Source organism: Gorilla gorilla, chromosome 5 (assembly GCF_029281585.2).
Source record: "Gorilla gorilla gorilla isolate KB3781 chromosome 5, NHGRI_mGorGor1-v2.1_pri, whole genome shotgun sequence".
NCBI classification, from domain to species: Eukaryota; Metazoa; Chordata; class Mammalia; order Primates; family Hominidae; genus Gorilla; species Gorilla gorilla.
The window spans coordinates 191514528-191523136 of record NC_073229.2 but is presented as its reverse complement, the minus strand read 5'-3'; the positions used below and the strand labels follow the sequence as shown (position 1 = coordinate 191523136).

Below are 8609 nucleotides of genomic sequence, written 5' to 3'. Positions count from 1 at the left end.
ATCCCAAACCTGCAATTCTAACATAGGAGCTCATTGTCAGTGGAGTCCATCCATCCACAAAGGACACTGGAGACAGCCAAACTGCTCCTCCCCATTGACAAAAACTATGTGTTTAATATCAAGTCTTCAATACCCAACGTGTAGTAAGAGCTCATTTCTCTGAGCATACATTCTTGAAGAAATATAAAATCTCTTTGGATGTCAAATTATTTACTAGAAAAAACATTTTTATGAAGGGAAAATAATATATGTGAGTTTAAATAGGAGACAGGATTCAAATTTTCATCATTTCACAAAATGCATCTCCATCTGAATTGTCGTGTGATTTTTGTGATAGAGAAGAGATTGAGGAGCAAGCGAGAGTCCATGTTCCTGTTAAGCCCTGGCCGTCCTTCTCATCCACGGTGCTGCCTGTGGAGAGCACACCTGGGGCTCCCCTGAGGCTGCTTGTGCTGTGTGTCACGGATAGTTCCACAAGCAATTCGCATGCAATAGGCAGTAAACACCGATGTCTGGAATGAATGAAGAAACTACCACAAAGAGGATACGAGGCACTTTTGTCCCTGCACGTCATTCTAACCGTGGGAATGTGGGTCCTGAGGTGTGTGAGGGGCTGTGTGTGTGTCCTGAGATGTGTGAGAGGCTGTATATGTGTCCTGAGGTGTGTGAGGGTTGTGTGTGTGTCCTGAGGTGTGTGAGGGGTTATGTGTGTGTCCTGAGGTGTGTGAGAGTTGTGTGTGTGTCCTGAGGTGTGTGAGGTGTTGTGTGTGTGTCCTGAGGTGTGTGACGGTTGTGTGTGTGTCCTGAGGTGTGTGACAGTTGTGTGTGTGTCCTGAGGTGTGTGAGGGTTGTGTGTGTTTCCTGAGGTGTGTGAGGGTTGTGTGTGTGTCCTGAGGTGTGTGAGGTGTTGTGTGTGTGTCCTGAGGTGTGTGAGGGTTGTGTGTGTGTCCTGAGGTGTGTGAGGGTTGTGTGTGTTTCCTGAGGTGTGTGAGGGGTTATGTGTGTGTCCTGAGGTGTGTGAGGGTTGTGTGTGTGTCCTGAGGTGTGTGAGGGTTGTGTGTTTCTTGAGGTATGTGAGAGTTGTGTGTTTCCTGAGGTGTGTGAGGGTTGTGTGTGTGTCCTGAGGTGTGTGAGAGGTTGTGTATGTCCTGAGGTATGTGAGGGTTGTGTGTCCTGAGGTGTGTGAAAGTTATGTGTGTCCTGAGGTGTGTGAGGGTTGTGTGTCCTGAGGTGTGTGAGGTGTTATGTGTGTGTCCTGAGGTGTGTGAGGGTTATGTGTGTGTCTTGAGGTGTGTGAGGGTTGTGTGTGTGTCCTGAGGTGTGTGAGGTTTGTGTGTGTCCTGAGGTGTGTGAGAGGTTGTGTGTGTCCTGAGGTGTGTGAAAGTTGTGTGTGTCCTGAGGTGTGTGAGAGTTGTGTGTCCTGAGGTGTGTGAGGTGTTATGTGTGTGTCCTGAGGTGTGTGAGAGTTGTGTGTGTGTCCTGAGGTGTGTGGTGTTGTGTGTGTGTCCTGAGGTGTGTGAGGGTTGTGTGTGTGTCCTGAGGTGTGTGAGGTGTTGTGTGTGTGTCCTGAGGTGTGTGAGGGTTGTGTGTGCGTCCTGAGGTGTGTGAGGGTTGTGTTCGTTTCTGTGCTCCTCTCAGGTTCCGCCCGGTTTTTGTTCGAGGGGTGAGAGTGGCCGGCCCCCTCCCCTCTCCATGGGGCAGGCAGCTTCCATCCCCATCTTCATGGTGTCTCCTTCCTCCAGAGACTCCGCCATCCCTGGGAAACCCTGGGGGTCTCTCTGCCCAGGCCTCACAGCACCCTGAGTTTGACCCAGCTGGAAGTTGTGATGTCCTCGAGTTTCTGGAAGCTTTTCTCAGTCATCTCTACAAGTTGGGGAATGAGGGCCCAGTGTCTCATGTCCCTTTCCACAGAGTTTTATTTGTTACCCCGAGGATGTGTGAGCTCAGACCTGTCCATCTCGCCATCAAAGCAGGTCCACCCACATGTTTTCATCACCAGCCATCATCGATGGGTTTCAGGCTTCGCAGCTCCCCTCCTGAGCCTCAGCCGGGGTGGCTCCCAGGGCAGGCTCCCCGCATCCCTCTCTGTGCTGCGGGTCTCTGTGGGCTGCTCTTCCCGGCCTGGCCAGGCCATTTTCTTCGCTGCGTCTTCCCCAGATTCTCGTCCTGCAGCAAACACTCATGGCCGCGGGTCAGGTCGGAGCCTCCTGGGCGTTTGGACTATGGGGCCCTTCCCTGCTCTCTGGTAAGGCCCCCGTTTGCTGTTCAGCCTGGTGGTGCCTTAGCCGCGTTTCAGGCACAGTCTTCCAGGGGCCTTCTGGTTTGAACATTCTGCAGAGGAAAGCACAACACATCTTTCACTCATCTTTTAAAATCAGAAGCCAGTTCCAGAGTTGGCTGCTTGGAGTAGCAGCAGATACTTTTTAAAGTAGCTTAGCTGTTTAAATTTCTGGTTCAAAGGACTACTTCGATAGTGGTACAGACCCCTGACAAAAGAAATCACCTTTTGTAAATGTCATCGCTGCAAATGAGCAATGTGAGGGGGAACTAGTGAGATGCCATTGAGACTGGAACCCACCCCACTGGAGGCAGCTGAGCGAATTCGTGGATGACTAAATGTCGGAATACTAAGTGAGGACGGGGTGCGTGTCACCCAAGGAATGACGCGCGCTCACCCTGTGCCTCAAGTGACACAGATCATAGGAGATTCCAGCGGGACACTTGCAGCTGTGTTGAGTTCCTCAAACTACCACAAAACTCTTACGGTAAAACTTGTGAGAGGTGGAGATAAGAGAGGATGAGCCCTGTGATCGAATCCAAATATGAATTGTAAAATATGCCTTAATACTATCACCAGTAGCTGTAGCGTACAATGATAGAACAAAAAGAGAAGGATTTTCTACTCATTTTCTAGTTGTTCCCTCAGTGGTGCATTTTAGCACTCCCCAAACTCCACGTTTCTTTTGGATTTTATGAACTGAGTCTGAATGTCATAAGTGACACACTCGTTTTTTTTTTTCTTGCGAGACAGGGTTTTGCTCTGTTGCCCAGGCTGGAGTGCAGTGGTGCTATCTCGGCTCACTGCAACCTTGACCTCTTAGGCTCAAGCAATCCTCCCATCTCAGCCTCCCTAATAGCTAGAACTACAGGTTCACACCACCACACCCAGCTAATTTTTGAATTTTTTGTAGAGACAGGTCTCGCTATGTTGCACTAGCTGGTCTCAAACTTCTGGACTCAAGTGATCCACCTGCCTCAGCCTCTTAAGTGCTGGGATTACACACTTTTCAAGCATTTTCTCTGTACAATATTTTGTAAAAATTGAGAATAAGGAAAGACATTGCCCCTTTAAGCAAGGTGGTAAGGCAACATATAAAAACTACTCAATCCACAACAGTGAGTGCTTCCATTAATTACATTCTAAAGTTTTTTTGTTTAAAATGAATTGGGGGAGTACATTATGCTCTTCAAGATAATGAACAGAGAAAAATGTCCAATGATTGCTAGCCATCCCGATAATGTATTTACTCTATGTTGTGTTATTTTGTTTTTGCAGTAGGACCAAGTGATTAGAAAGGATATCACATAGTCAGTGACCAGCTGAGACTGAGTACGGACAGGGGAAGAAGCTAACTTAGACCTAAAGGGACCTGGGGTCAGCAGACATTTCTAGATAAGCCCCTCAGCCAGATAACATCAACCCATGACTTCCAATACCAATGCTGAAGAGGCCACAGAGGAGAGAGAATCTTGAAAACATTTTTAATATCTGAAAGTTCTTGTATTTCAAGAAGTGGAAAGTTTCTTGATATGTGTATGAAGGTCAAGATTGAGATAGTGATACTGAGGGTGGGATGATACCACACTGAGGCTGGGAGTTTTATTTCTTTCAAATCTTTCTGTAGGTATATCTCTGTGGATTCCTACCACTTCTAACCACAGTTACAAGGCCAATAAATACATAGAACAATGTTCCTACTGCTCGTGAGCATCATGCTCTTCCTAATAGCTCTATTGGAACCCTTTATTGCTCATGACCTTGTGTTCATATCATGCTATCTGATTATTCATCATTTTTCCTGGATCTGCTTGATATGAAATGTGGATACAGCTATGTTTGAAGAAACATGTTATAGGAAAAGAAACTCCGACCTCAGAATCTGAGGATTTGTATAATTTGGCCTTTACACAAAAGAATTATGTAATCTGGGGCAAGTCCCTTAATACAGTATTTGAACTTAATTTTATTGCCCCTTCTAGGTCTAAACTCTCAGCTGTGAATACTAATTTGCGGCATGATGGTGAGGTGAAACGACAGAGGCTCATGGCACGTCATTGCAGAATATCCACTAGAATTTCACAAGTCACCAGTCATGGATTTCAGGATCTGACTGCTTGTCATCTTGGGAGACATCAGGATCTGACTGCTTGTCTTCATGGGAGACGTCAGGTACAGCTTAACAATTAGCTAAGGGGTTCATCTGACAGATACCTCTAATTGCTGCTTTAGCTAAAAGCCCCCATGAAAGACACAGGTTTACTGCATCATATGAACCTGTGGTAAATATTCTGTGACCTGATACTTATCCAGTCAGAGCTCTGTTAGACAGAACTAAATAGTTGCAATAAAAATGAAAACTAATGCTCATAATATTAGTCTTGAAATACTACAAAATCATGGGACTTTTGAGTCATCAGTGAAAGTAAAAGCTTAATGCAACATGTTTCTATTCTGTTCCTTATTATTTTCTAATTCATTAACTGTAAACTAATCAACAACCTCCAGTGCCTAGCACTGTGCAGCCATTGCAAGGCTTAAAGACGAGTATGAGACGTGGTCCCAGGTGCCTGAGAAGTCAGTGCATAGTGAGAGAGAGGAAGAGACTGTACTATGACAATTATCATGAGAACAGCACCAAAGGGGAAATCTGCCCCCATGATCCAATCATCTCCTACCAGGCCCCTCCTCCAACATTGGGGATTACAGTTCGACATGAGATTTGGGCGGGAACACAAACCCAAACCATATCATTGCTAACCCCCTGCTCACCTCTCCTCCAGGTACTGAGTTCCTGAATGTATCCTCCGTCTACGGGAGAGAGGGGGCTCTGGTCCTGACTTGGCTTCCTCCTGTCTTTGCTGATGGAAGCTGGGTTTTGATGAGAAACTTCTCCTGGCATGCTAAAGTCTACTCACAGCAAATGTAAAGTCTTAGAGGTCGAAGGCCTTGATAACTGCCTTTCCTGACCTTGCACTGTTTCTAGTGAGTTTAATTTAATACAAAGCAAAACAAGTTTGATGATAGCCTCTGGCTGACTGCTGGAACCCACCACGCACAGGAATTCATGACTGAGTGACAGCAGGGGCACTTCCCTCATCACACATGACGCGCAAGCCACCCAGCGAGGCACTTCATCTCCAGGTTGACAGTTCCTGGCTGACTCGGGTCTGCCACCTGGAAGAGCGTCTGTAATTCTGTATTGTGGAACAGAAAACAATGTGCAGAAAACATTCTTTAAAACAGAAGTACGAAGTACTTGGAGGCACCTTTATCATATTCCACATCCTCAACTTTATTTGCTTTTTTCTTCTCTTCCATGGATCTTCCTATTTCTGCATCATGATGAGAGTGTTTTAATTTTTATAACTGAAGAGTACACTTTAGTATCTCATTTTAAATGATGGTGTTCCATACTTTTACTTCTTCTTCCAAAAAACAATTACGGAAATTTCTTCAAGTTCTAAGAAAAATACTGTGTCTTTCCTTTTCCCAGTATGTTCTCTATACCCATAGGTGTCCTTAAAATACTGCCTAAGACATTCCCTATTGAGAAGGCCCCAGCCAGCTAGCTGTTCCCAGTGCTCCTGCCTCCACGCTCACGGACTGTGGGTCCCGGCGGAATGTGGCTCCATGGACAGAGGGTCTCTGCTTCACACCCCGCTGCACCCCCAGGGCCGGAGAGGTGCTTGCATGGAGGAGCTATTCAATACGTTTAGTTGAATGAACAAGCAAATGAATGAACAAAATATTGTTTAAAGTATCCATGTTACACCAAAAATATAATGCAATTTTCTGATGTCTTAAATCAAATTCTCCAGTGGCAATAAACATAACAAGAACTCACCTTTTTAAACCTAGTCTTATTTTTCACTGATAATGTGCTGTCACTTTTACTTCTCTTTATAGCTTCCTGTTGGAATGTCCACGTTGGAAGATCTACGTAGGGGTTTTCCATCATTTTAAGTTTAAAACACTATGTTTATGTTAACCCTGTTGAAATAAAACTGAAAAAAAAAACTGAAAAAAAAAAAGTTAGTAAAAAACTAACAAGCACATTTGCACATTTCATGTTTCAACAGTGTTGGAGTCCCAATACAATTATTCAACTTTCATTAAAATTTTATTTTGTAGGACTAAAATTTTTTCTGTAACAATATAATTATGTTCAAAATGACTTCTTATACATGAAATGCTGATTTCATTAGTAACTCATTTCTTTGACTGTCTTCACATGGTAGAAATATTATGAGGCTGCTAAAATCATTTTATTCCCAACTATCCATGTAACTGGCTTGTGGGTTCCTCCTGCTCACTGCGCGAAGACCATGGCATTGCAGTAAAAAGAGTTTAATTGACACAAGGCCCCCGACGCCATGCGAGAGACAGAGTTATTCCTCAAATCAGTCTCACGGAAAGCTCAGAGGTGACGGGTTTTTCAAAGGTAGTTTGCTGGGAAGGGGTGGGGTAGCTAGGCCACGGGGGCTTGCTGCTGCCTGGGGGGTGCAGTCATAGGCATGTGGGAAAGGGTCCTCTTGTGTAGTCAGTCACTTCTGGGTGGGGTCACAGGAGCTGTTGCCGGGTTGAGGCTCCGATCCAAATGGAGCCAGGTGGAGGCATCTGTGTCACACATGCAGAAAAACTTAAAACAATATCTCAAAAGGACAATCTTAGGTTCTCCACAGTGATGTTACCTGAGGAGTAACTGGCGAAGTTGCACACCTTGTGACCTCCACAATCACTCATATCTACACCTTGGCAGAATTCAGGCTCCTCCCCTCCCCTAGCCTGGTGGTCTCTCATTAGCTTTACAAAGGTCGTTGAGCTTTGGGGAAGGGCTATTATCATTTCAATTACAAACTATTTATCTCCCAAAGCTAGCCCAGCCTGAGCTCAGGAATAATTAAGGCAGCGTGAAAGCTAAAGGCCAGAAGGGGGCTGGCTAGATCAAGATCTCCCCCAGTCACAATTTTCTCACTGATTTAATTTTTGCCAAGGTAGTTTCAGAAACTCAAACATGTGCTCAGGACCATCACAGGACTCACAACTTCTAACTTCCGAGATTGTACATTGCCTCTGACCACTCCCAGCTTCTTTTTCTACAATGATTCCTTTTTTTTTTGGAAATGACCATAGCTCCTTTCTCCTGAAGCTCAATTTCCCTGTGGCTGGAGGTGAAAATAAGACAAGAGAAATGAGGGGTTAGCAAGACCTGGACCTGGGAGGGGAGCCAGGTTTAGGAAAATCAGGTGTTTCTGCAGTAAGAGGAAACGGTGACATTACAGAGACGGACGATGGTTTGGATACGAGAGCAAGACAAGAAAACGAAATGCAATGAACTTGTGAGAGTCGACAAGAAAGTTACTGACTGTGGTTGAAAAAAATGGGGAGCCCTTCCAGCTCGCTATAAATATCTCACAACTGGGTGTCAGTCCAAACTGCACCATTTGGTAAGCTCCCCGCTATTTTGCAGACCTTCGTCAAAGTGAAACATTTCACAGGGATTTGGGCCGTGAGAAGCATCCTGCCTAACCACCTGACCACAAGGTGGACAAAGGCCGACTGAGGAAACAGCACGTCTCTTATCGTGTTCTTCTGGGAGAAAGTGCAAGGAGCACCACATTCCGCCCAAACAAGGGTCAGAACTGCCGCATCACGGGAACATCTGCTCAATATCCTGCCGGGCGCACGCCATAGTGCCCATACCCCTCCTGCCCATACGTTTACGTTGCCCCAGCCTGTAAGCCCGCAGTGGGCACTGGCATTGGGCTGGTCCCCCACTTCTGTTGGTTTTATGCTGGACGTAAAGCCTGCGTTTGCTGTCAAGCCACCCTCTTTCTATGTATGTGTCTTTCTTTAACCCTCGCCTTTCCTTCAAAATCTAACACTGGTCACACACAGTGGGCAGTCCCCTATGCCCAACTGGACCTTCCCTGCCCAGAGCTTCCCCCATCCCTCAGCCCCTTAGCTGACTTCTCTTCACTCTCCTCTCTCCATGACACCTCTCTCATGACACCCACCCCCACTGCAGATGCACCTTCTAGCTAATTGTATCATATTGTTCTCTACAAGTCTGTTCCCACATTCGTCTTCCCCACTAGAACATAAGCCCCTTAAAGTCAGAGTGTGCTATTGTCAGAGGCATTTGAACCAGAGCAACTCCATCTTGAATAGGGGCTGGGGAAAATAAGGCTGAGACCTACTGGACTGCATTCCCAGATGGTTAGGCATTCTTAGTCACAGGATGGGATAGGACGTCAGCACAAGGTACAGACCGCAAAGACCTTGCTGATAAACGGATGTGGTAAAGAAGCTGGCCGAAAGCTACCAA

The 8609-nt window shown here is 45.9% G+C and overlaps 1 long non-coding RNA gene across 1 annotated transcript; it reads left to right on the top strand.

The window, feature by feature from the left end:
• Positions 1–551: 551 nt before the first annotated feature.
• On the top strand, positions 552–6131 carry LOC134758689 (uncharacterized). Its single transcript, XR_010134135.1, has 3 exons — positions 552–601; positions 4261–4450; positions 5062–6131. It is a non-coding gene; the product is annotated as an uncharacterized lncRNA (long non-coding RNA).
• Positions 6132–8609: the final 2478 nt, after the last annotated feature.